The sequence below is a fragment of the Ovis canadensis genome, chromosome 1, assembly GCF_042477335.2.
Source record: "Ovis canadensis isolate MfBH-ARS-UI-01 breed Bighorn chromosome 1, ARS-UI_OviCan_v2, whole genome shotgun sequence".
Taxonomy (NCBI): Eukaryota; Metazoa; Chordata; class Mammalia; order Artiodactyla; family Bovidae; genus Ovis; species Ovis canadensis.
The window spans coordinates 16,855,856-16,882,119 of NC_091245.1; the positions used below are offsets into that span (position 1 = coordinate 16,855,856).

The following is a 26,264-nucleotide window of genomic DNA, read 5'->3' on the forward strand; positions in this document are numbered from 1 at the left end:
CTGGGGTCTGAAGAGCTGGGTGCTTACTGAGGGGACAGTCACTTTCCCCTCAGAGAGCAAGCTAGTCAGAGGGGACCTGTGTCCAGAGTAAGGCAACAGGCAATGATCAGACCCCAAGAAAACAAAAGATCATGCCTGCAGCTTTCCTCTCTGAGGACCTTTCCCCATGATAGGCTCCGTCAGCCTCCTGGGTCACTGCCTGCGGCCACTGTAACACACACCCATCAGTGGCTTAAAAAGCGCAAATGTATACTCTTCCAGTTCTGGAGGTCACAAGCCCAAAATGGACCACTGGGCTACAGTCAAGGTGCTATCAGGCTCTGTTTCTTTTGGAGCTTCTTGGGAGAGTCCACTTGCTCACCCTTTCCAGCTTCTGGGGTCTGCCTATACTCCTGGTATCACAGCCCCCTCCTCCATCCTCAAAGCCAGCCAGGGCGGTGGAGCCTTCCTCCCATCACATCCCTGACACTGAGTCTCTGGTTTCCCGTTCCACACTTAAATCCCTTTGTGATAGCACTGGGCTCAGGTGGAGTGTGTGTGTTAGTCACTCAGTCGTGTCCGACTCTCTGCAACCCCATGGACTATGCCCACCAGGCTCCTCTGCCCATGAAAATTTCCAGGCAAGAATAGTGGAGTGGGCAGCATTTCCCTTCTCCAGGGGATCTTTCTGACCCAAGGATCGAACCTGGGTTTTCCCACATTGCAGGCAGATTCTTTACTGTCTGAGCCACCAGGGAAGCCAGGATAATCTCCCTACCCAAAATGCAGCTAATTAGCAGTTATATTTCCCTGCGAAATCTTAATTCCTCTTTGCCAGGTAGAGTGATGTATCCACAGGTTCTAGGATGAGGACACAGGCTTCCCAGGGTGGCTCAGTGGTAAAGAATCCACCTGACAATGCAGGAGCTGCAGGAAACGTGGTTCCGATCCAAGAGGAAATGGCAACCCACTCCAGTACCCCCTCCAGTATTCTTGCCTGAAGAATCCCATGGACAGAGGAGCCTAGTGGGCTAGAGTGCACAGGGTTGCAAAGAGTCAGACACGACTGAGCACACGCATGCACAGAGATGAGGCGGACAGCCTCTAAAGTTCCTTATTCTGTCTACCTATCACGCTGCAAGGAACACATCTCCCCTGAATACAGCTCCAGGAGAAAGGCGGCCCAGACCGAGAGAGAAGGAGATGGGGAGGGGAGAGGCGGGCAGACACACACACACCCTGCCAGCGGTGGCGGCAGCTTCCCGGCCGGCTGGTTAGTGCACATCACCCTTGAAAAACTCGTCATGTTTCTGCACTGAACCGGGCACGTGCAGTTTCCACAGTGACTGCAGAAGCAGAGCCAGAAATAGCCCCACTGAGATGGAAAACATCCCCTCCTCAGAGCCACTCACTCTCTCATACTCACAGTCCCCACCCCATGGCACCGTGGGCACAGGAGGTTCCAGCAGGCCCCTCCCTGCAGTGTCCCAATCTTTCCTTCCCTGACCTCTTGCCACGAGCCGCTAGGCACCCCCTTGGGCCTGAAGCCCACTGCTCCGATCTGGCCCCATCCTCAGGCCTCTGGTATGGGGCTGGGCCCTGCCCCAAGATAGCCGGGTCCACAGAGGCAAGTGGCTACTCACACCAGCCCGGCCTCTGCTCTGGGGTGAGCCCCGCCAGGCTGCTTTGCGTTCCTGCCCCGTGACTCCCACTTGGGAATCTTGATCGAAACCCTGCCCCTCACCCCCCAGGGAGTTTCCCCTCTTAGAAGAGCTCACCCCCTTCATGGGCTCAACATTTTGCTGAAATACACAGACCCGCAAATATGCAGGCCTCAGCGTCCACACCACTCACTCATTCACATGGTATTTTTAGGGCCCTGGGAAGTCTCGGCCATGCTGGTTAATTTCTCATGTGGTAGGTCTTATCCTGTCAAAGGAAAACAAAACTCACCACATCTTCTACCTGCAAGGCATGGTGCTAAGCAATCTGTGTGCACCAGTTCATTTTATCCTCACCTCAACTCAAGTACTATTCCCCCCACTTTGCAGAGAAGAAACTGAGACTCAAAGAAGGGGAACAATTTGCCAGGGTCACAAAGCTAGAAAGTGGTGGGGCCCAGTCTGAGCCCAAGGTGCCAGACCTCAAACCTAGGCTGTAGCCACCTGTCACGTCTAGGGGTGGGGTGAGCAGAGGAAGCACCCAGATGATGCGTGCTAATGCGACATGAGGTGTCCCAGGCTGCCTCCTGGAAAGCTCTGAGCCACTCCTGGCACCTCCAGTTTTGTCTCTCTGTACATATTAAATAAGATTTTATTGGGGCCATGAAGAAGTGAGGGTGAGGGAGGTGTCACTGGAAATCACTGACTGTTGCCAACCCTGTCCCATATTGATGACTAGCCCAATGCTCAGGAGTAGAGGCAACTTGCCCAGAAGCAGGGCAGGCCTCTGGGCTGAAACCAGAGAGGTCCACATTTCTCCTAGTTCTGGGGGGAATCATCCATTTTCTTCCCCTCAGCCCCCTGCCCTCCTGGCACAGAATTTACAGTCAGATGTGCTGTGGGTTGTGGCCCCTGCTTTGACAACGTGGCAGACTTGCTGGCTGGGTGGTGAGATCGCGGTCTCTGTTCCCTATTCTGTGAAGCAGGGCATATGTGGAAGCACGAGGGCAGGGACAGGCCTGCGGTGAACCTGTCACGGTGGAGAATGACAGCTTTTGGCCCTGAGACACCGCTACCCAAGATGGCAAGAGTTCTTCACTTCGAACCAAAAGCCTCAAGCCAAGTCACATCCCGCTTTTATACTCACCACTGTGGATACTGAACCACCCACACAGAGAAGATGGACTTTTCTGAGTCTTAGCTCTTGGAGACTACAGTGTCTCGGTCAGGGGTCGGTAGGAGTTTGAAATGAGACAGCACGTGGTAATGCTGGGGGCACGAGCGGTGGTGGAATGCAGGCCGATGATGCCACAGCTGTGGGGCAGGACCCAGGAATACGCATTTCCCCGCCCCCTCCACCCCTACGGTAATTCCACTGCAGGTAATCTACAGACCACGCTGGGGGAGATCGGTCTAGAAAGCGCTCGGTGTGTGTTTGTAGAAGACAGGGATCTGTGAACATCTGTTGAGCTGCACACGGCTGCTGGAAGACATGGGCTGGAGGAAATAAGTAATTTTCTCCAAATACACTTCCTGTGAAGCCCAAATGATGGGAACTAGGTTGAGGATTCTAGGACTGAGAAGATGACGCAATAACTCCCTTCCCCGAGGAGCAGACTTGAGTGCTTCCTGTCAGACGGGAGAGACCTGGCTGGAGAGTCAGGCTGGGGTGGAGCAGGGGTAGGCCGGGGGTGGGAGGGTGCTCAGGGTCAAAGGTAGGGAGGGGTGATCCTGGGGGCCCCCAAAGGACTCATTCCACAGCCTGGTCTCTTCAGCATCTTCATGCAGACAGGAAAGAAAGAACTGAAAATATGCTCATTAAATCTGCATCTGGCACCCAATTTGGCAGGGTTGCCAAAATTCTGTAAGACTAGAATTAAATTAGCAAATTGGAAGTAAAATGATTTTAAGCAGACATGATGGAATTCATCAGAGCCAGGTGGAAGCTAGTGGGGGAAGGGACCCAGGAAAGCCCGCACACCCGCCTCAGGGTGGGAAAGCCTGGCCATGAGAGGAGACAGAGAAGAAACAAGCCTGTGAGCAGACCTGACTCAGGTGACTAGATTCACCCTTGGGATATGCTCGGTGACAAAGCCAGACCCATGCTGTGAGGCGGTGAGAGGCTCCTTCCAGGAGACAGGAGGTATGGCCGGTAGCAACCAGTGACGGAAAGCAGCCTTTCACAAGAAGACCAAGAAGAAAGGACCCAGGGGATGGCTAGGAAACGAGACAGGCTGGGGTCCCCAGACCAGGGGTCCCAGGGTGGTGCACACAGCGCCCTGTGTGCTGTGCAACCTGTGATCCCCATTGTGTGTTAACTGAGCTCATGGTTTGCAGAAAACACCAGGATGGACTTGGAGGGCCAGGGGTGGCACAGAGTCTATGCAGGGATAGAAGCATTGGTTGGGTACTTAGTAAGCATCAGACACCATGTTAGATGTTTGCCAAGCATGACCTCATTTCATCTTCTCAATAATCCTGTGCTATAAAGATTAGTCTTTGCTCTTTATTTTCCTGGGCTTTCTGTTTTGCTCTCTTTGTTCAAAAATAATTTTTTAAAAAAATACAGAAGTACATCAAGTAAAACGTGGACCAGTCACCTTTTACCCTCCCAATTTCTCCTCCCCAGATAAAAGTACCGCTAAGAGTTCCCTGGTATTTTCCCATGTTGTTTCCATGAACGCAGAATCTCATCTACACATGCACACACATATACAACTGTTTAGCAATTTCTGCGTAAAAATGGGATCAGGTAACACATATCACACAGAAAACCTTTTTTCCAGTTAAGAATATGTTGTAAACGTCCTCCCGTGTCAGGACCTACAGATTCACTTCTTGCTTTTTAAATGGCCAAAAAGTATTCCGTGGTGCAAATTCACCATAATTTTCTTAAGCATTGCCAATGCTGGACACTGAGGTCATTTCCAAGTTCTCTCTATTGCAAACAATGTGCAAGGGAACACCCTTTGTGTGTGTGTGTGTGTGTGTGTGTGTGTGTGTGTGTACACACATATACACATGTACACATTTGTGCCTGTGTGCCCAAGTTGTGTCTGCCTGTTTGTGACCCCATGGACCATAGCCCACCAGACTCCTCTGTCCATGGGATTTTCCAGGCAAGAAGACTGGAGTGGGTTGCCATTTTCCTTCTCCAGGGGAACTTCCCAACCCAGGGATCAAACCTGAACACATGCCTTTATCATTTTCACTGACACCAAATTAAGCTCAAAGTGCCCTTGACTGTTACCAGCACTAGCTTGTCTCTATTTTTTCACATTTTTGCCATCTCTAACCATTTTAATTTATAATCCTTTGTTTTTTAGTAGGTAGAGCATCAATCATACGTTTATGAGCTGTTTTCACTTCTCTGAACTACCTGTTTACATCTTTGCACTTTTTTTTTTTAACTTGGCTGTATTTTTAGTTGATTGATGGAATTTTCATCATAAGAATAACAACTAACACTTTCTATGCATCCAGCGCTGGTCTAGGCTTTATGCAAGCTTCACAGCATTGAATCAAAACTCCAATAGGGAAGTGGTAGTGTCAGTCCATGTTTACGGTGGGGGAAAGAGAGGCTCGGAGACTTCAAATGACGTCTGAGGTCATGCATGTCCAATGAGGAACAGGCCAGTCTGAGGAACTACCAGAACCAACCATTTCATCCTCAAATGAGATATTTGAAAAGCCGCTCCCTAACCTACAGAGAAAGAAAATTCCCTCTTTAAATTTTCCCTCTTTCTGTTATTTGTTCTTCACTTTATCTGTGGAATCTAAGTGCATATTGATTTACTATTCCAGGTAGGAAACTGAAGTTCCGTTTCTAACAGAGGCAATAACAACATGGAATTGGACCATGTACCTTAGGCGGGACAGGGAAATGTTGAGAACAAGCCTGAAGTGAGGAGCAGGATTTGGGTGGGGGCAGGATTTATGCATAGGGGTAAGTGTCATGGGACGTGGAGGCTGAGGCAGGACCCCCTTCTGTGAAAGGCTCCAAAGGGCAGGCAGGCAGTTTCCAGGACTCTCCCCCAAGGGCAACATGGGGTGAGAAAGTCTGGGACCAGGGAATAGGGTGAAGATTAGCTTAGCTAGAACTCATCACCTAATCAAAGGGTGATCTCACCTAGCCCAGCACATCCAGTGACCTGGCACTAGGAACAGTAAAGCTGCTCATATTTCAGAGTGACAGACATACCTGTGTATGTGGAAGTGCTGGGGATCCCTTGTGTGAAGTCCACACTTGACAGAGGCAGACATTTGGGTTTTAGTGGCACTTTTAATGAGGCTCTTTTTTAACTCCCAAAATACCAATGTTGCATATAGGTTTCTGGGTTAGAGACCTACCACCAAGCTGTCACATGGCTTGGCTACCCTCATCTCAGGGAACACACGCAATACTTTTGACTTCCTTGGATACAACACACAGTGGAGAGAGAAGGATCATTTGCATGCCATTTGCCATTTTTCTTCTGAGAAAAGAGAAATTAAGTTAACAAAATAGGAAAAAATGTGGGAAACTGACTTGCTAAAACTAACATGCAGAAACAAGTTTTAGAGGCACAAATTAGCATTCTTTTTTTGTTGTTGTTGTTACTGTTGTTCAGCTTTGACCTCAGATAACTTTATCATTCCCAAAATATTTTTGTATAGAACTCGAGCTCAGCAATCTTATATATGTGTACATCTTCCTTATATACACACACACATACAAAATCTATTCCTTGAATGTACAGATATATGTATATATTAAAAAAAAACCACATATATACTCATATGTATGGGCTTCCCAGGTGGTGCAGTGGTAAAGAATCCACCTGCCGGTGCAGGAGATACAAGAGACATGGGTTCAATCCCTGGGTTGGGAAGATCCCCTGGAGTAGAAAAGGGCAACCACTCCAGTATTCTTGCCTGGAAAATTCCACAGACAGAGGAGCCTGGCGGGCTACTGTCCATGGGGTCAGTCAGGTGTGACTGAACATGTACACACGTACTCGTATATATATGAGTTCTTTGATTAATCAAGCTTGGAAAACTGCACACAATATCTACCTCTACAAACACACACACACACACACACACACACACACACACGCACAAACTTTTTGGGAGATTTTCAATGCTGTCACATATTAAAGACTCAGAAGTCCTGCAGTGTATAAGGGTCTATTGATTTGGCTATTGCACTTTTATTTCTTCCCATCCATGGCACTTGTGTTCTAGAAAACACACTACAGGAAACGCCAGACTTTACTTCACAAGATCAGAGCCTGCTTTAAAATAAAGAGTCTATCTTGGAGGGACTGCCCTACTCTTTTGAACATTAGATACTTTCTAACAGACTCATGGTGATGGTTTCCTGTTCATTTGAGCATCTTCTGCCTTTCCTGTATTTCAGGGTGACACCAAATCCCACATGCCAAGGCACAGGCCTTCTGGAAACTGTAAGGAGATCAGGTCACCCGGACAGGTTAAGCTGTGTCTCCCAAGCGGTTGCACAGAGAAGCTGGACCAGTCATTTGCTCTGGACTCAGTGGTTTTCAGCTGGAAGCTCATCTAAGTTAGGTTGCTTGCTTTGTGAGTGCAAAATCACTGAAAGGAAGCTCTTGACCCTGGTCTCTTTCCTTCATTCCAAAAGACACTGTTCCCTGACCCTGATGGTTTTTACCATGAGAGAAAACTAGCTTAGGATTACACCTTCCCGCTCTGATTCTATTCTCACTGCCTCACACCACTCCTTCCATTACTCACTCCGATTCATATAATCACATGAGGTAGCCCCTACAAATAAAACTAGGTTTCCATCTGTCTGCGACAGCATCAGTTGAAAATGAGTTAGTGAACTTTCATCACATGTAAAGGGCATACTTGGTATAGCCTAAAATACATGTTATGTGGTAGGGGAGACATTCACCTGGGAGCAGTCTCCGGGGGAGATACCTCCCAGGGAACATTCCTCCTTCATCATGGTCATGTGCTGCTGCTGCTAAGTCACTTCAGTCATGTCTGACTCTGTGCAACCCCATAGACGGCAGCCCACCAGGCTTCTCCTGGTGGCCTGGTCCGTGGGATTCTCCAGGCAAGAACACTGGAGTGGGTTGCCATTTCCTTCTCCAACGCATGAAAGTGAAAAGTGAAGGTGAAGTCGCTCAGTCATGTCCGGCTCTTCGCGACCCCATGGACTGCAGCCCACCAGGCTCCTCCGCCCATGGGATTTTCCAGGCAAGAGTACTGGAGTGGGGGTGCCACTGCCTTCTCTGACGCATTGGTTTATAATTTTGCTCCTTCTCACACAGGCAACTCTAGGGGTGACAGTAGCCTTAGGGATTCAATTACCTGATGACCCTTTATGACTCTCCTCATTAACCTTGAGGAGGCCAGCTAGTTGGAGTGTATGTGGATTTACTCATTTACTTTTCCATAAAATTTTCACTTTGGAATAATTCTATATTAACAGAAAAACTGCAAAGACAGAGAGAGTCCCCATACACCCTTCACCCAGCTTCCTTGAACGTTCACATCTTACATAACCAATGCAGATTTGTCGAGTGGAAATTGACACTTGTAAGTTACTATTAACTCAACTACAGACTTTATTCATATTTTACCAGTTTTTCGGCTAAGGTTCTTTTTCTGTCCCAGGGTCCAACTCAGGATCCCATATTGCATTTAGTAATCATACCTTCTTAGTCTATGGATTTGCTTTTGTTTTCAAAAAAATAAATATCATCCTCTACTGCACGCAAGGTGGTATACTGGGTGCCCAAATGCCCTGTCAGGAGAAACACAGATCTGCTGGGCAGCAATGTCTGGATTTGAGTGCCCACTTTATCCCTCACCTGGGGAATGGTCCTGGTCTTGTCACTCCATATACAGAGTTCTTGAACCACAGCTTCAACGTGGAGACGGCACCTTTTCCTTGTTAGAAGGCTGACAGTCTATGCGGACAGGCGTTTTGAAGGTTTAAAGCCCAATTAACATAGAGTTCTATCCAGCCTACTGTTATGACAGGGGGATTGTGAATTAGGTTTGGTATCCTGTATCTAAAGCAGGGTCCAGAGTCTGAGCTGCCTGGCTGAGCTGACCATTTCAGCCTCAAATGAGATCTTTCCATAGGCTCTCAGGTACACCATAAAGAAAGACAATTCTGCTTAAATTAGTCTATTCATTTCTAGACTTCCTTCATGCTGCTGCTGTTGCTGCTTAGTCACTTCAGTTGTGTCCGACTCTGTGCGACCCCACAGACAGCAGCCTACCAGGCTCTGCGGTTCCTGGGATTCTCCAGGCAAGAACACTGGAGTGGGTTGCCATTGCTTTCTCCAACGCATGAAAGTGAAAAGTGAAGTCGCTCAGTCGTGTCCGACTCTGTGCGACCCCATGGACTGCAGCCCACCAGGCTCCTCCGTCCATGGGATTTTCCAGACAAGAGTACTGGATGGCTGTGCTCAAATGTCACCATAGTGATAACTTCTCCAACCATCCTACATACATCCTGGTATCCTTCCCCTGGCATTCTCTTACTTCTTAGCCTATTGGTTTCTCCTTCATGGCACTTATCCCATTTGACATATTACACATTCGTGCACTCCTTTGTTCATGGTGTGCCTCCCTCTGCTAGTCTATAAGCTCCAGGAGAGCACTGACCGTCATCTGTTTTGATCACTGCTTCATCCCTGGTCTGAGGACTTGGGAAGCATTCGACAGATATTCAGTAAATGACTGGATCTTCAGGGTTCCCCTGCAACATTTTGCCTCCATCCCAATCATCTGTAAACAAACTGGTCCCCATCCAAACATACTGTTGAATTCAAATGGGAAAAAGCTATTTGGGAAGCTGGTAGCTTAGAGCCTTCTGGGTCTTCTTTAAGGGGGGGGGGAAGGAGTAATACCCTTCCTTTAATATAATTTCATGCCATTAATGTCCCTTCACCTACCTCCCCTCCCATGAGCAGTTCTGCCAATTAGAAACCACAGTCTCTTCCTTGTCCAGAGTCTGTCTGCTGGCTTCTCCACACAATCAATTCCTGTGGAGCCCAGGCTGGAAGAAGCTGGTGAAACCCCCACAGCCCGCTGTGGTGCTCCATTATTGAGGCTGTTCAGCATGTACATCAAAGGCCCACAGGCTTGTCAGGGCAGAGAGATGCCAGGGGATCTGGAAGACTGGCCTTAGTGAGGACAATGAGATTCAGCGAGGAGGGGGAACTGGAAATTGACACACAGTGACCTTGTGGCAGGTTCCAGACAGAAGCCAGGACTCCTGACTTTGCATCCTGGTCCTGCTTCCTCTTGGGCTGGAACCGCCTCCCCAGTCACCACGAGGGGCAGGTGCTTATTTCCTTGAGCACCAGGCTGGCTGTCTACCTGCCCCTGCCTGACCCTGGGGACCTGATGAGCACGGGCAGCGGTGGGTGGAGGTCTTGTTCCAGAAGCAGCAAAGCACAGGACAGTCAACAGCCAGATAGAAAGGAAACGGGGGTCACGTTTGCTGAGAGCCAGGTTCTCTTTATCATCCTCTCACCTCATTCTCACAGTGCCCTACGACATAAGTGTCATAACCACATGAGATAAGCAGGGAAAAGGAAACACAGAGAAGCTGAACAAAGCAGTGAACTGCACAGCAAGCACATGGCAGAACCTGAAGCAGAGGGGAGGTCTTCCTGGTTCCGAAGCCCTGGCCTTCGCCTGCCAGCTCTAGGAGGGACCCTGAAACCTCAACAGCACTCCAGTGAGGGCCAGGGCCTCAAAATACCAAACTATGCCCCTGGTGAAGGAGCCAGAACAATCCCATTCTGGAGATGAGGAAACTGACATCTGGAGAGGAAATGCAACTTGTCTGTGGCCACGTGGCTAGGGAGTGGTTGGATCAGCTAGACTCTGAGTTTCGGGAGGACGCAGGCACACTCCTAGAGCTCAGGCCTGCGCTGAGCCCTCGGAAGGACTCCACCCACTGTCTGTGAATGCATGAATGAATGACAGAGTTGGTATAGCATCCTGTGACTCCCACATGCCATGTGCTTGCCCCTCAACTGTGACCTCAGGAACTCAAGACCAGGCTGATGTAGGCAGGCACCACCTGAACTCAACAATGACCTTCAAACCCCACGTACCCCTGTCTGGACCCACGCATCTACCAGAAGCATGGTTAGTGATGCTGGCGCTGGTCCCCATGCAGCCTGCGGCTCCCCACCAGAACTGGAGCCGGGCCATAAAGAGGGGCGGGAAGACAGCCGAACTGGTCATTCTTTGGCCTAAGCACTGATGTTTACAATGTGGACTGGACCCTCTTCTCAAAAGTCTGGTATTTGCAGCAAATCGGTCTAATTTTAGTGAAACTTTCTGCTGGTGTTTAGTCGCTGAGTCATGTCCGACTCTTTTTGTGACCCCATGGACTGTAGCCCACTGGGCTCCTCTGTCCATAGGATTTCCCAGGCAAGAATATTGGAGTGGGTTGCCACATCCTTCTCCAGAGGATCTTTCCAACCTAGGAATGGACCCTGTGTCTCCTTGGCAGGTGGGTTCTTTACCACCAAGCCACCAGGGAAGTTCAGTGAACCCTTTAGTAGCAACCAATTCACAAATACTGCAATTGGTTTTATTACTGTAATTCATTTATCATAATAATAACCAAAACTATTGTTTCCTGTTCACCTACTATGTGCCAGGCACAGATCTCTCATAAGATATCTGATGTAAATGGTCTCCTGTAACCCATTCAGCCACCCTGTAGGGAAGAGTGAGGATTCCCATATTATAGATGAGGACACTGAAGCTTGGGAGAGGCAAAGGAACTTGGCCAAGGTACATAAAACAGGAGACGCAAACTCAGGTCTGTGGGGCTCCATAGCAGTGCTCCTGCCACGTGGCTGATGTGAGCTGGGGACTGGGGGGTTAGAGCCATAGCTGGGGAGGCAGACGCAGGGCCTGCCAGGGTGCCCACACACACAGCTAGCCGGGCTTCTCATCCCCAGGCTGAACTTCTAGTGCCAGGGGGCTTCTGCATATGCCCAGAAACCATCCCTAGAACCTCTCAATCAGACAGTGTGGGTATAGCTAGGAATTCTTATGTTACAAGCCCTCAGGTGACAGGAAAAGACACCCATGGTTAAACCACTGCTTTCAATTCTCAGGGGGTCATGCTTTCACATCTACACACTCTTCCAGAAGGTTCCAACATGTTTCTTAAGATGTTCATTGCATTATTTACAAAGGATATCACGCCTCAGAACCCAAGACCTTACAATTCTTGAATTCTCAACAAAGCAACAAATAATTCTGATCATCCACAGATGGGGTGTGAAGATCTCTGTTAACCACGACAATTATTCCCAAAGAGCGTGATGCTGACAAAAAGGACTTGGGAGCCCAGAGCCTTGGGTTTGAGTCCCAGCTCTGCCCTTTATTACCCATGCAGCCTTAGGCAAATCAGTTCAACAAAATAGTTATTCAGCGCTCTGGGCTGAAAGAATGAAGACACAGGAGTGGGCCAGAAAAGACACAATGCTCTCAGCTCTGAGCTCCTCGTCTGTAAAATGGGAACCAACAGCTACCAAGTGTATATGACAGCGTGCAGGCCCCCACATGCCAATGGGTTCTCACTCACAGTCCCAGGGCCTCAGGAAGCAGGCTGCCCTGTGTCCTGCTCTGCAGGTGAGGAAGCAGGGATTCACGGGTGAAGTGGCTTGGGCTGAGCCTACAGCAGCATCTGTGGCGCTATCTGTGGTCTCTCTGCCCCCCGCCACCACCGCCCCCCCTCTTACCCATTTTCCACTTGGCAGATGAGTTCACAGAGTGAGTGGATAACAGGAGAGAATGCTCTGCAGTCCATCAGGAACCGCACAGATGTATGACATCATGGTTATTAATAATGGAAGTGGCACAACAAATTCGCCATCCCTGCAGAGGGACCACCTGAGTTGCTGCAAACCTCCCGCACACAGAGCATCAGATTCTGTCATGGCAGAGCTGGGAGGGGTCTTAGGAGTCCAATCCTTTCCTCATTATAGGGGTGGGGAGTGGGTAAGATGGGAGGGCAGCCCTCTGAGACAGCAGACGCAGCCCTGCATCCCAAAGCCCCGGGTGTTTCGAGTTTGGCTTCTGTGACTGAACCACCCAGATAACCCGACACCAGCATTTGCCCACCCCGAAGGGTGCTGGTAAGCGAATCAGCAGTGGCTGTAACTGCGGCCTCTCCATCAACCCTCAACCCAGCTGCAGAGCCTTTGTACCTGTTGTTCCTCTGCTTGGAGTACTCTTTCCCCAGATCTTGACATGGCTATCACACGTTCATGAGTCAGGTCTCAGGTCAGCTCCTCAGAAAGGATGTCCTAGACCCCAGCTTTGGTTTTCCCAGTTCCTCCCTGACGCTCCCCATCACACAGCCTTGTCTTCACCGTGTCTTCACGGTGTGTATTATCTTGTCCATGACTATTCATTCTCTCTTCCCACTGGAATGCAAGCTCCACGAACAGAGGATTCACTCACTTTCATTGTCTTAGTCCCCAGAATGGTGCCTAGGTCCCAGCAGGCACTTAGCAAACATGCTCAGCGAGTCCCCCTGGACATCAGCCTGGGTCACCGGCATTCTGGCAGCCAGCAGTCCTTCACTCGCTGGCTCACTCACTCACTCACTCATTCAATAAATGCTTATTGAACGTCTCCTCCGTGCCAGGCATTCTCCTAGGAGCTGGGGATTCCAATCCAGCTGAGACAAAGCCCTTGCCCTAATCAAGATTTGACAGTTGATTAAAACAATCGACACAATAGAAGCCAGAGCTGTTTCGGTCACATCATGTGTGACCAGACAATAGCTGACCGAAGGAAAGTGGGGGGGGGGGGGAAGTATGGCAGAAAACAGGAGAAATGAGAAAACACTGGGGAAATGCAAGTAGACTGGCCTTGCCAGGGCCTCCCACATGCTCAATACAGTATTCATCTTGGGGAGCTGGTGCCAGGCAAGCCCCCACCACCCCAGCTTTGGGGGCATGAGGACAAGGGCACATGCCCATTGCCACAAGTGCCTCCTGGCTGCAGCCTGGAGCACAGCAGGATGGCTACACGTGACAGCATGGACAGGAGTGGATGTGAGGGAGGTGAGACCGGTGAGTGAGGGTGTGTATGCATGTGCAGGAGTGTGTATTCATGTGCAGTGGCACACGTGTGAGTGAGTGAGTGAAGTGAAGTCACTCAGTCGTGTCCGACTCTTTGTGACCCCATGGACAGAGTAGCCTGCACCAGGCTACTCCATCCATGGGATTTTCTAGGCAAGCGTACTGGAGTGGGTTGCCATAGTATATGGGGTCAAGTATGTCAGTGTGTGGATGGGTTGAGTATGTGAGGGTAAACACGCTTGTGTGTGTACTCTGGTCCCATTACTCTTCAGCACAGCTTCCACATCTGGTAGAACTTTACCTGCTCACGATCCCCCCTCCACCCTGCAAATGATGCATAGTAGGGACCCGATCATCATCAAATCCATTTAAGTCTCTATGTTTGCCAAATATATTCCACAGAGGGTCCACATCAAGCAGCAAGACTGGTTTCAGAAGAGAATAGTCAACTTCTGGCCGTAACTGAATGGAATGAGAGCATCGGATGAGGAGTCTGGGTTTTGTGGCCTGCTCTACTGCTAGATTACTGGGTAATCCTGGGTCACTGTTTGGCTGTGATCTCAGGTAAGGCACTCAGCTCCTCTGGGCCTCTGTTTACTCTTCACTCAAGAAGGCAAGTAGAACTCAGCGACTGGATGAAAACACATATCTACAGGTAGCTACAGAAGCACTGTTTCCTGGGAGAGCATGTGTGACCCGAAAAGAGCAACAGGATCAACTAGAGGAATGCTGGGTCTGACAAAGCTAAACAGGTTCTTTTATTGCAGCACTTCTCAGAGCCTTCAACTTGCCAGTATGGATTGTGACTGGCTAGCAGGGTTATAGACAGCTTGCAGAATTTGCCGGACTTCCTAGCACGGGGAAACCTAACTCGTGGCACAACTTTTAGAACTAATGTTCCACAGAACCTACTTTGGGGGATCTGCTAGTAGGCACATGGGACATTTCTCAAATGCCCCCTTTCTTGCAGATGACACAACAGAAATGGTGTTCGGTCTCCCTAAATCAGAGAGCACAGCTGTGGCGAACATCAGCCCAGAATCATCCAAACCACAGCAACTGGCTTGTACACAAGGCTTTATATCTACAGAACATTTCCACTTACATGATCTCAGTCTTCCCTGACAACATTCCACTGAGGACCTTCATCCCCATTTTGCAGATGATACAATGCAGCCCGAAAGAGATTAAGGAATCTGCCCAGAGCCACTAAATGATGGACCCAGTACTTCCCTTCATCATTTTTCCCTATGACCTTAATCAAGCTGTCAATAAATACGTCCTACATTTTATAGGTAAGCAGTTGTAGTCACTTTGCAGAGCCCCTGCCAGAGCCGAGGCTGACACCCTGCACCTGTTCTGCAGCATCCACCGCTGTTGTCCAGGATCCCCGGCAGCGGGCCCTGGTTGAGAGGGGTGGGCAGGGCGCTCAGAGAAAAGCCCAAGGAATGAGAGCCGCTCTGGAAACACCCAGGCTGGGAGGCCGGGCGTCACTCCCTGCCGGTGGCCACACCCTCCCCACCACGCCAGGTACATTCCCCTCAGGGCTGTTTCCCCCCGCGCCAGGTGCCACTCTGCAAGAGGGCAAGAAGAGCCAGATCAATGCTAATTTCACTCACTCCCATAAGCCGGAGGAGCCCAAGTCCCATCTGCTCTGACAGTCTGAAACTGCCAGCGCCTCCAGGGGGAAGCGTGGCCAGGACGGCCAAAGCCATTCAGCGGCTCACACCGGGGTGCCTTGTCCAGCCTTGTCCGGCAGTGAGAGGCCCGAGAGGCGGGGCAGGCTGCGGGGCTGCTCTGGGCACAGGGGCCGAGTGAGGCTGTGCCAGGCGCTGGTGTGCGCGAGAAGTGTGAACGCGGGAACGCTGGTGTCACCCCGGGTTGATGACAGAAGTCGCGTCTGGGAAACGCAGGCGAAGAGCGCGTGCACCAGGCAACCCCAGGCTGCGGAGGAGTCCCGGAGGTCCGGGGAGTTGGCCCGACGCGCTCCTGCACGCGCCCGCGCCCAGCCCTCTCTCACCCGCTCCGCTCCCGAGGGTGGCCCCGCTGCGGGCCGGTCGGGCTGCTGACGCGCTTGGCGGTGCCCGGCTCCCGGCTGCCAGGCCGCGGCGGGATGGGGGGCGCGGGCGCTCGCTGCTTACCTGCGGGCGGCCGCGACTCCGCGGCTCCGGGCTGCGCTGCGCTGGGCTGGTCTGGGCTGCGCTGGGCTGCGCGCCCGGCCTCCGCGCGGCTCGGCAGCGCCCGCTCGCTCGGCTCCGCCCGGCTCGGCTCCGCCCGGCGGTGCCCGGGGCTCTCGCTGGCGGCCCACGCGGCGCGGGGTGGGCGCGGGGCGGGCTGGCGGGCGGGCGCCGGCGGCGGGCGCGGCTCCGGGCCGCCCCGCGGCCGCTTGGAAGCTCCTTATTTGGGCAGTGATGTCAGGGGAAGTCGCAGGGCCCGGACCACCCACTTCTTTCCATTCACTCCCCAGAGTTTCCTGTCGCCGAGCCCGGGGGACCCCGGCGCCCGCAGCGGGCGCCTCTCCGGCCGGCTCGGCCCTGGCGTGCCCGGCTTCACTGTCGGCCGCTTGGGGGTCCCGGCGCGGCCGGGTCCGGGAGGGCGGTCGGGCAGGCTGCTGCCCGGGAGGGTCTGCGTCTGGGGAATCCCCGGCTCCCGGCGGCCGCGGGGAGGGTCTGTGCAGCGGCCTCCGCGGTGACAGGCCGTGTCACTCCGGGCGCCGCCCCTCCCTCCGCGCCCGCCCCGGCTCCCGCGCTGTCATTTCCTCCAGGGCCCTCCGGGGAGGGCAGTCAGGGAACCCCGGCCGTCGCCGCCGCCGGGGCCGTGCCCCTCGGGGCCCCGTCTCGGCTGCACCCGGCCCGGCGGGCGTCCATCGCCGTCCGCAAAGTGCCTGGTCCCCGCCTTGCTCCCGGGTGCCAGCCCCGCTCCGGGAAGCCCGTGCCTCCCAAGGCGGGAATATGCCTCCGCGAGTGCTGGGCGGGGCGGGCCTGGCCGGGCTCCCTGGGCTCCAGCCTGGGGGTGGGGGTGGGGATGGGGGCTCCCCGGGGCTTCCCTGTGGACTGACTTGGCAGAAGCTATCGGATTCCAAGGCTTGGGACCTGAGCCGCTCTGGTCTACCTTTGCACCAGCGCCCACCAGGGACCCCACTGGCCTGCTTCCCGAGGGAGCAAAACTGGCCACCAGGATCTGTATTTTACAGACGCGGCACACTGAGGTTCTGACTTGTCAGGTGACTTGCCGGAGGTCAACTCTGCGAACCTGGGCTGACCCGGGGCTTGACTGGCTCCAGAGCTGGCCTCTGCTGCCTGGGAATACGTTGTGGGGCCTGGGACCAAAGTCAGGACAAGAGTCAGGCAAACTGAGTGCCTAGAGTGCCAGCTGAAGAGGCACTCCCTCTCCAGGTCACAGAAGTTCAAGGACCCACGGGGTGACTGACAAGCTGACCTGGGCGAAGCTGATCAGGGCTCCCCAAAAGGCCTTGGAGGCTCCAGGCTTCCTCTGGCTCTGAAGTGATGGCCTAAATTCAAGGCTCTGCCTGTCACAGGGAGTGGGCTTCCTCTAGGCCCAGGGGACAAGCTAGTGGCTCTGGGGATTTCTGTGCCTTCCTCATACAGCAGCTTTCAGCAGAGCCTCTTCCCTCCCTCCAAAGCCAGCGTAGAGCAAACAAGCCCCTCCCAGACCACCAGCTTTAGTAGAGGGATGGCAGCTTCCACGGGGCAACCTCACTCCTAGGTGCCTGCAGAAGGAAACCACAAGGCCATGGCTTGCAGGGGGTGGAGGGAGGTGCGATCACAGCTGGACATTCACTGTGCCTGCGCACTCAAGCATACAACTGCACACCCGCTGGCCTGTTGCCAAGGCTCCCAGCTGTTCTGTTGATCACCGGCCACTTCAGTGCCCCACCCCCCATCTTCCAGTAGCGCCCAGAGCTCCATCTCAGCTCCAATTGGGTCATCCTCTTTCTGACAAAGCTCCAAAGGGAAGGACCACACTCTCTGATCTGGCACGCAAGGCCCCTCAACCAGCTGCACCTCCTGTGGTTCAACCCTCCACGTCCTTTTCCAACACTCTCTTCAAACTTCCACCAGCATTCACTTTTGGGGAGGGCTTTGCATAGATTTTCCTGTGTCTGAAATGCCCTCTCTATCAGTCCTGTGTCCTTTACACCCCAAATCAAGCCTGCCTTTGATATAGTCTTCCTCTTGATTAGGGCAAGTGAGACAGGGTACCCCGTGGAATAAGACCTTTCCCCCTCACTCCACTCCTGTCCTTCCGTCTCTGCCCAGCTTACTGTCTCTGGCTGGGAGCAACTCCAGGTGGGAGCAAGTGGGTGTCTTGTTATAATTCATATGCCTGGAGGGGTGACATTTTGTCATAGGCAGAAAGGCTCAGGTGACAGGCTTGTTCCTACCCCAGGATGAGTATCCTCTCCACCTTTGAGGGGTGGCCCTGACCCCACCGCAAGCTCCCAGTGGATTTAGTCACCCTCCTTTGTTGCCACTGGCAGCTCAATGCTTCCTGCCTCTAGAGACGTGCCCATCACCCCAAGCTGCAGTCAGCTGAGAGAGAGCTTCTCTCTTTCCAGTCTGGAAGCTGCCAAGAACTTTCCATCTTGGTTCTTCTCTCCTGCCAAGACTAAGAGGTCTACAAACGTTTGTTAAGTGAATGAATGATCCTGGGGGGTGGAGGGAAGCAAATGGAAAGATAAACTAACCATAGGAGTGGCAGAATGATCCAATTCAGAGCTGCAACTGAGGTTCAGGGGCCCTCGCTAGGGTCCTGGCTAGGTGGGTCCTCAGACTGGACTGGATGCTTAGGAAGTGGGCCGGTGTGCCAGCCCTGCAGAGGCTGCCCTGCCAAGGCCCTTTCCTTGGACTGCTCCTTTGTTCCAACTTTCTGTGGCTTGGGATTTGTCTTCCCCGCCCTTCTCTCAGTAAACTTCTGCGCCGCCCCATCGAGGCAGGCTGGGACATTCCCATCCCAACCTTCAAACATACAGTCCAGACTGGCTATAGCAAAGTAGAAAGGAAGGCATGAGAAAAGTGTTTTATTGAGTCCTTTCGTTGTGCCAGACACAGTCACTCTGGATTTTCTGGAACTCCCCCCAAAGACTCTGCTTTTTACCCCCTAGGTCACACTTCCCAGCTGGTAGCCATCCTCCAAGCCAGGAGTGTCGACCCAGAAGCCCTCACTCAGCTTCTCCTTCATCCAAAGCTCCCAATCTCCTGTCTTGAGATTCAGCCTCCATCCCAGTTCGGTGCCAGTTCTCACCGAAGGCCAGGCAGCCTTCAAGGCTCCAGCCTCAGAGCTCAGGGATATGGGATGCAGGCAGGCAGTGCTGCTTCAAGGCAAGAAGCCTGAGCCCAACTTGCTCCGTGAGCCATCACCCCTACCCTGGGGCCCCAGGCACCTTTCCCACCTTGCAGCTGGATGGGCCCCAGGTGAGAAGGCAGGTGATGCCAGGTGCCAGTTCCTTCCTGTCAGCCCTTCCCCTGCATATAGCTGGGCCAAGTCTTGAGAAATCCCCAGAGCTTGGCCCTGGGGGCTTTCCTACATTCCTTCATTCCTCAAACATGAATCAGGCTCCTTCTCTGTTCTGGGAACGTGCAACACTCACACAAACCTGTGTGCTAGGAGCTCCATCCAAGGATGGAGACTAGCAGGTAAACAGATCATCCCAGTGCAACTTGCTAAATGCTACAGCACTGTTTGCCAAGCCTGGGGCAGAGCAGGGGCATATGAGGTGAGAGATAAGATTTATTCTACTTCTGGGGCTACAATTCAGGGAGATTGTGGTCCAGGTGTCCCAGGCTAGATTGCTGAATGCTTGTTTCCATAGAAACAGTACACTACACACACACACACACACACACACACACACTGGGCTTGGTTCTGCTGTGAAGCCAATATCACGCTGTAGAGAATTTATAGACTAAAAGAGATTGGAGCAGAGGAGATGGTTGGCATCGGATCTGTCATCTAAGAGGCTGTCTCTGTGAAATTTTCCTTCCAACTCCTAACAACCAAATTACAGATACAGTTTTGGAACACACCACGATTCCAAAAGGTTGGGGACCACCATGGTCTTGGGAGAGCTTTCAAGGTGGAGCTAAGCAACCTGCCCAGTAGGCTCTCCAGGTACTTTATGTTTGGGTTTTGCACTTACTTACCAGCCACCCCTTCTCCACCTCCTTTCCTCCATGGCTCTGAGTCCCTGGACTCGCATGGTTTGTGTCATTTTACTGTTTGTTGGGGTGTGTGTGTGTGTTTGCCGGGTGCTCTCTTGATAGATCTGTTACATCAGTCCTCACTTCTCACAGAGGTAGCCATCTCTCTCCTGGGACAGAGGCTGAGGGACTCTTACAGTTTATGGAGATCACCTCCAGGGGTCCCAGAGGACTCAGCCCCAACCTCCCTTCCCAGCCTGAGAGCTGTGTTTCTGGCTTCCTGTCTCGGTCAGGCATTCATTTCATCCTTCATCTGATGCTGTGGGTAACAGCATGGGCCTCAGAGCCACATGGATCTGGCTTCAGCTCCCAGCCACACTCACTGTGCGATCTTGGGCATGTTACATGATGTTACTGATTTCGACTTGCTTATTGTAAAGAACTGCCGTGAAGATGTGACAAGAAGCCTCAACGGAGCTCTTGATGGAGTACCCAGCACCTAGCAGGTGCTTAATAAATGGAAGTAACGGTTGCTTTATATTGTTACCCAGAATCCTGCTCCTCCCATATTGTTTATCTTCACCAGTGGGGACACCCATCATCCCAAGCCTGAACCAGAATCCCTTCTCCATTCTTGCTGCCCCAGTCCAGGCCACCATCACCTCCCAGTTACAACAGCCTTCTGCCCGGTCCCCCTGCCCATCTCCCGCCCTCCCCCTGCCCTCTGCATCCGTTCTCCACATAGGCAGAACTCTCTAAGACAAATTCAAGTGGGTACCTGTTCAGCTAACTTACCCTGTCTATTAGCGCCTCTTTTAACAGCTTCAGTTCACCTGCCCAAGCCTCCCTCTCTCTGCACAACCCCCATGCTCCCGTCACACAGAACTGCTCACTGTTTCTGAACCTGCCGAGTGCATTTTGAGCATTCAGTCCTCAGTACTGTTCCCCTCATTCATATTGCCTGGCTGGCTCCCATCCAGCCTTCCAGGTCAGCTCAGAGGCCACTTCCCTTGTGAAAGCCTCCTGGGTCCTCCAGGTGGCATTGGCTGCTTCCTTCTCCGTGAATCTCTAGCATTTGGAACAGATATTCTGGCTTGTGCCCCATTATGTGCAGTCATTGCAATGATGTATCTGTTGCCCCTTTAGTTTCTGCAACTCCATGCACAACCACGTCTTATTCGGTGTTAGGAATGTCACAGGTATGCAGAGCACGCCCAGGATAGACTTCTGTGCCACTGGCCATCCTGTCCAGTAGGCAACTACAAGAGGCCACATGGCCTCCAGGTCACTGACCAGTCTCCCCCAGATGACAAAAATGTCCTCTTTTTCTACACTTCAGACTGAGGCTTTGGCTCTATCTGAACCCCTGGTCTGCCTCATTCTGGCTTTCCACCAGCATTTCTGGGGACTCCCGCCGGGCCCATTGAATCCCAGGTGGGGAGGGTGGGGCCTTTGGTTCCAGGAAATCAGATTAGTCACTCCCCCTGGCAGCTGTGAGAACAGGTTTTCCCCAAGCCTAGGGGCCGACTTGCAAGATCATCAATAAGAAGCACTAGTTACTCTGAGTATGGCTTCATGTCTGCCAGTGGGAGGTACATCAGGAGAGCATCAGCTTCTGAGGCTTGGATTAAGACAGACTATGTGCAGGTCCTGGCTCTGACACTTACTAGCTGCTTAACTCCCCTGAGTCTCAGTTTTCACAGCTGTAAAATGGGGAGGATAATGCATCTCAGGGAAAGATAATGAAGAGCAAGTGAGAGCTGATGAAATTAAAGGAGTCAGTGCATTCTGAGAATCAAGCAGCTGGCTGTAGTAGATGCTCAGTAAAGGGAGCCCCTCCTACCACCTCCATTCAAGCTCTTTGGAGGGTATCCTGATGCATGAGACTCAGTCATTGATAGTAGCTCATAAAGTGAGGGAAGGGAGGAAATGAGAATTTAATCAGGCCCCATAAACATTAAGACAAGATAAACTGTAACAGATCTGACAAGAAAAAGTTTCAGGAGCAGCAAGAAGAAAAGGGAAGTTCTGGGATTGCCATAAAAACATCTCCCCTTGTGTGAATTTTATCCACCCTATATGGCCAGCAGAGTCTGAGGGCCTGGGGATGGGCAGGGGGTGGCTAAGAAGGAGCCCCCAGGCAGGACCAGTGAGGTCTGATGGAGCCTATGCCTCTGCCAGTCTGGTTCCCGAGAGGACTTGCACACGCAGAAAATAATTGCAATAACAGTGAATAAGAGCAATGGATGGTGCAGAAGGGATGGGAAAGAGAGATGCGTATAAGAAAGAGTGGGGCCTGTCCTGAAAGCTAATTTTTGTTAGATGAAAGCCTCCACTAACAACTATAAAGAAATCTAGAAATGGTCTCACTTCACCCCTGTTCAGGCTCCCTCCCGCTGTGGTCTTTCTGATCTCTCAGGGCAGGTGGTGAGAACCCCAAACCTCCATCCTTTGGTCTTGGAGTCCTTCTGCAAGGAGAGCATGTCCTGGTCTAGGTCACTCACTAGTTCCGTAAATGCAACAGTAATGTTCACATCCCATGCCTTGGCTCATACTGTTCCCTCTATCTGGAATGCCCTTCTTTCCTCCCCTAGACTGCCATCCACCCTTCCCCTTCAGCTGTCCTATTAACTCTCCTTGACTATTTAGCGAACTCCTCCTATAAGGCTTCCTTCAAATGTTCTATTTTTTAATTTTTTTTTTCTGACCAGCTCCTACCTTCAGTAGAATTAAAAGACCACCTCCCTCAATGTTCCTGTAACTTGCTTTGCACGCAGCATCTATCATATAATAACAAAGCATTTGTGTCTCATGCCCCAACTAGGTTGGAAGAGCTCCAGGGGTCTATGCCTGGCAGTGCTTGACATACAGCACCTGGATGGCTTCCTTCCATACCTCCCAGAACTGGGGAACACGGCAGCATCTTCTGTTCTGCCTGGGTGTGTGGACGGAGCCCTGCTGATCCCTTGGGAGCTCCAGACTTTTAAAGCAATCAGCCATGCTCCTTCCAGCCTGAAAACGAGCCCTCTGAGGACTGTCCCCCCCAGGACTTCCTGTTGACTTTGTGCAGTCCACTCTCAACCCTACCCTGAATCTGACTGGATGAGAATCCCAGCAAGTATCCTGGGGCACCTGGTGGGTGCCACATAGAAGGAGCTGAGTCAGGGGAGTGTGGGAGCAGAGGCAGTGTCTTCAAGGGCGGCAGACCGGAAGAGCTGGGGACCTGGGGAAGGAAAGGTGGGCACGTGGATTTGGTGGCTGGTTCTGAGCTTGGGATGAATGGTCAACAGCAATCTGGAAGTGGGGAGGATGATGGGATGGTTAATTTTATGTGTTAGATTGGCTGGGCCATCAAATTCTGGGGTGCCCAGAATTTGGCTGAACATCAGGGTGTTTCTATAAGGCTCTTTCTGGATGAGATTAACATTCAACTCAACAGACTGGGTGGAGCAGGTTGTCCTCTCCAATGTGGGGGGCCTCATTCAATCCATTGAAAATCTGAATAGAACAAAAAGGCTGAGGAAGAGGGAACTCCTTGGCTGCCTGACTGATTGAAATGGGACACTGGTTTCCTCCAGCCTTTGGACTTAGACTGAAACATCAGCTCTTTTTGAGTCTCCAGCCTAGAGGCTTTCAGACTGAAACTTATACCAGCAGCTCTCCTGGGTCTCCAAGTTGCCAACAGCAGATCTTGGGACTCCTCAGTGTCTATAATCACATAGTCAATCCTTATAATAAGTCTCAGTCTCTCTCTTGTGTGTCTGTACTTTATATAAAAGAAAGTTGCTCCCTCAGTCATTTGTGTCCGGCTCTGCGACCCCATGGACTGTAGCCTGCCAGGCTCCTCTGTCCATGGAATTCTCCAGGCAAAAGTACTGGAGTGGGTTGCCATTTCCTTCTCCAGGGGATCTTCCTGACCCAGGGATTGAACCTGGTCTCCTGCATTGCAGGCAGATTCTTTACCCTTTGAGCCACACTATTTCTGATATATATACGTGTATATGTGTGTGTATATCTTATTTTCTGATTCTCTAGAGAACTCTACTACAGAAGGTGAAGGTATAAATTTCCCAAATCTCGGGAGGGTCCCACATTTGCTTCTCTTTGTCCAACAGCTCTCTAATAATGGGCATTTCCTACCTTCCTCACATTGGAGTTGGCCTCATTGGCCTAGGAGAGCTTCTTTGCAGCTGGGGACACAAGCTGGCACTCCTCTGGGGACTCCCAGCCCTCAGTACGGGCCTAGAGCCCAGTGGGTTCTCCGTGTACTAGCTGAACAAAACAGACACCTTACACTGATTTTGGTCAGGTCAGTTCAGTCACTCAATCATGTCTGACTCTTTGTGACCCCATGGACTGCTGCATGTCAGGCTTCCCTGTCCATCACCAACTCCCAGAGCTCGCTCAAACTCATGTCCATCGAGTTGTGATGCCATCCAACCATCTCATCTTCTGTTGTCCCCTTCTCCTCCTGCCTTCCATCTTTCCAAGGATCAGGGTCTGCTGGGTAACTTTTGATAGATTTGGGCACAATCACACCTGGTCCTTTATGTCATGACCAAGGCTCTACAAGAGGCAGGAGAGGGACCATCAACCCCTGTTGCTGGATGAGCAAATGGAGGCCCAAAGAGGGCCCAGAGGTACCCCAGCAGCAGAGGGCCAAGGAAGGATACAGCCCTGGGTCCAGGTGCCACTGCCTCATCTGAACACATGCAGCCTCTAACAGATGCTCAGTGAATACCTAATACAGGCTAGGCCCTATTCTGGGGACTTAAGAATAAGTACCTCGGTGAACAAAACAGACAAACAGCCCTGCTCTGTACAGCTTACATTCTAGAAGGAAGAGCCAGACACTAAAGAAACTGAATAAATAAGTGAGTCATATAACATGCTAGCAGGAAGCATACACTATGGAAAGTACAAGGTAGAACAGACTTAGGGAATCAGGAATGCAGGGGTGGAAAATGGGCCATGAATTTAAATAGAGTAGTTAGAGAAAGCCTCATTGAGATGGTGGTGTTTGAGCAATGACTTGAAGCAGGTAAAGGCTGAGTCCTGTAGATATTGGGGGAAGATCTTTATAGGCAAAGAGAACAGCCAAAGCAGACTCTGAGGTGAGAGAGCGTCAGGCATATATGAGGCCTTGTAGGCCACTGTGAGACTCTAGCTTTTGGAGAAATAAAGGCTAAGGCTGGGGGCTGGGCCCCCTCAGCAGGTTTCCAATGGTTACCCCTCTTCCCAGAGAGCAGGACCCAGCTTGGGATGGCAATGAAAGAGTTTGAGGATGTCTGTAAGGAGGAGGGAACAACAAAGAAGAGGCCCAAAGAGGTTTTCCTTGATTATCACCTTCCTCCGCTTCAGCCAGACAGCTGGTGACTTTACCTGCATCATCCCTATAGGCCTGTCTTCTTGCTGCTGGAATTTGGTTTTGGGTTCCAGAGCAGCTTGGACTCTCCCTGGTGGGGATGGTACTGGACAGGTTAACCTCCTAGGGGAAGCATTCAGAACCAAAGTCAGAGAGACCCAGCTCCTGAGGGCTGTTTGCGAGGGGACACAGCCCTCTCAGGGGATGTGGGAGGAGTCAACCAGAGAAGGGGCGGGAAGCACTCCAGGCAGACTGGATGGTGCTGGCCCCTGGCTGGCTGTCACGTCGCCACTCAGCCTCGACGGGGAGGCAGGGGCTCCGCTTTGCCTCCACTACACAATGACAGATGTAAGAAGCAGATCCATGCACGCAGCCTAGATGGGAGTCGCAGTCAGCAGCCTAATTTTAGATGGAGCATCTGCTCTTCTGTCCCGGAGACTCAGCTCTGTCTGGGATTCACTCCGTCTGGAATTGCCAGAGAAACAAATTCTGTTCTATAGGTACAGACATGGGTGGTGTCCAGATCAGAGCTGGCCAATGGGCCCTTGCCATGGGGAGGCCCCAGGAGCTACGCCGCACCAGGGCGTCTGTGTCCTCCTGCTGGTCTCACGTCACACACCGACAGCCGTGGGGTCCTGTGATGCCATCTTGGATTTCCAGGCTGCCTCCCAGCAGGTGCATCAAGTGTGGGTCTGCTGACCTCCTGAGGCTTCCTGGCCATCCTCCACCCACTGCTCCCAGCTTAGGCCCTCAAGGGTTCAGCCCAAGTACATACAGACTAGAAAGACCAAGACCAGGAAAAGCACTAAGGAAGGCGCTATTGTTTTGCAAATCTTCCCAGAAAGGCTTCTCAGAGGAGGTGATTTTTAAGTTGGACTTTGAAGAATGGGTAGGTATTTATCAGGGGGAAAAGCCACCATGACAGGGGAAACTGGTGAAGAAACAAAAGCTCAAAAGAGCATTGAATGTTTGGGAATGACCCAAGGGA

General features: G+C 51.8%; 1 long non-coding RNA gene across 1 annotated transcript in view; it reads right to left on the reverse strand.

Moving 5' to 3' along the window:
* The window catches only part of LOC138439413 (uncharacterized), a 35,166-nt gene extending 19,144 nt beyond the window's left edge, over positions 1-16,022 (reverse strand). The window contains exon 1 of the long non-coding RNA XR_011256725.1: positions 15,892-16,022. This is a non-coding gene — a long non-coding RNA (uncharacterized lncRNA). The remainder of the gene's footprint in view (positions 1-15,891) is intronic.
* Between the last annotated feature and the right edge of the window lie 10,242 nt (positions 16,023-26,264).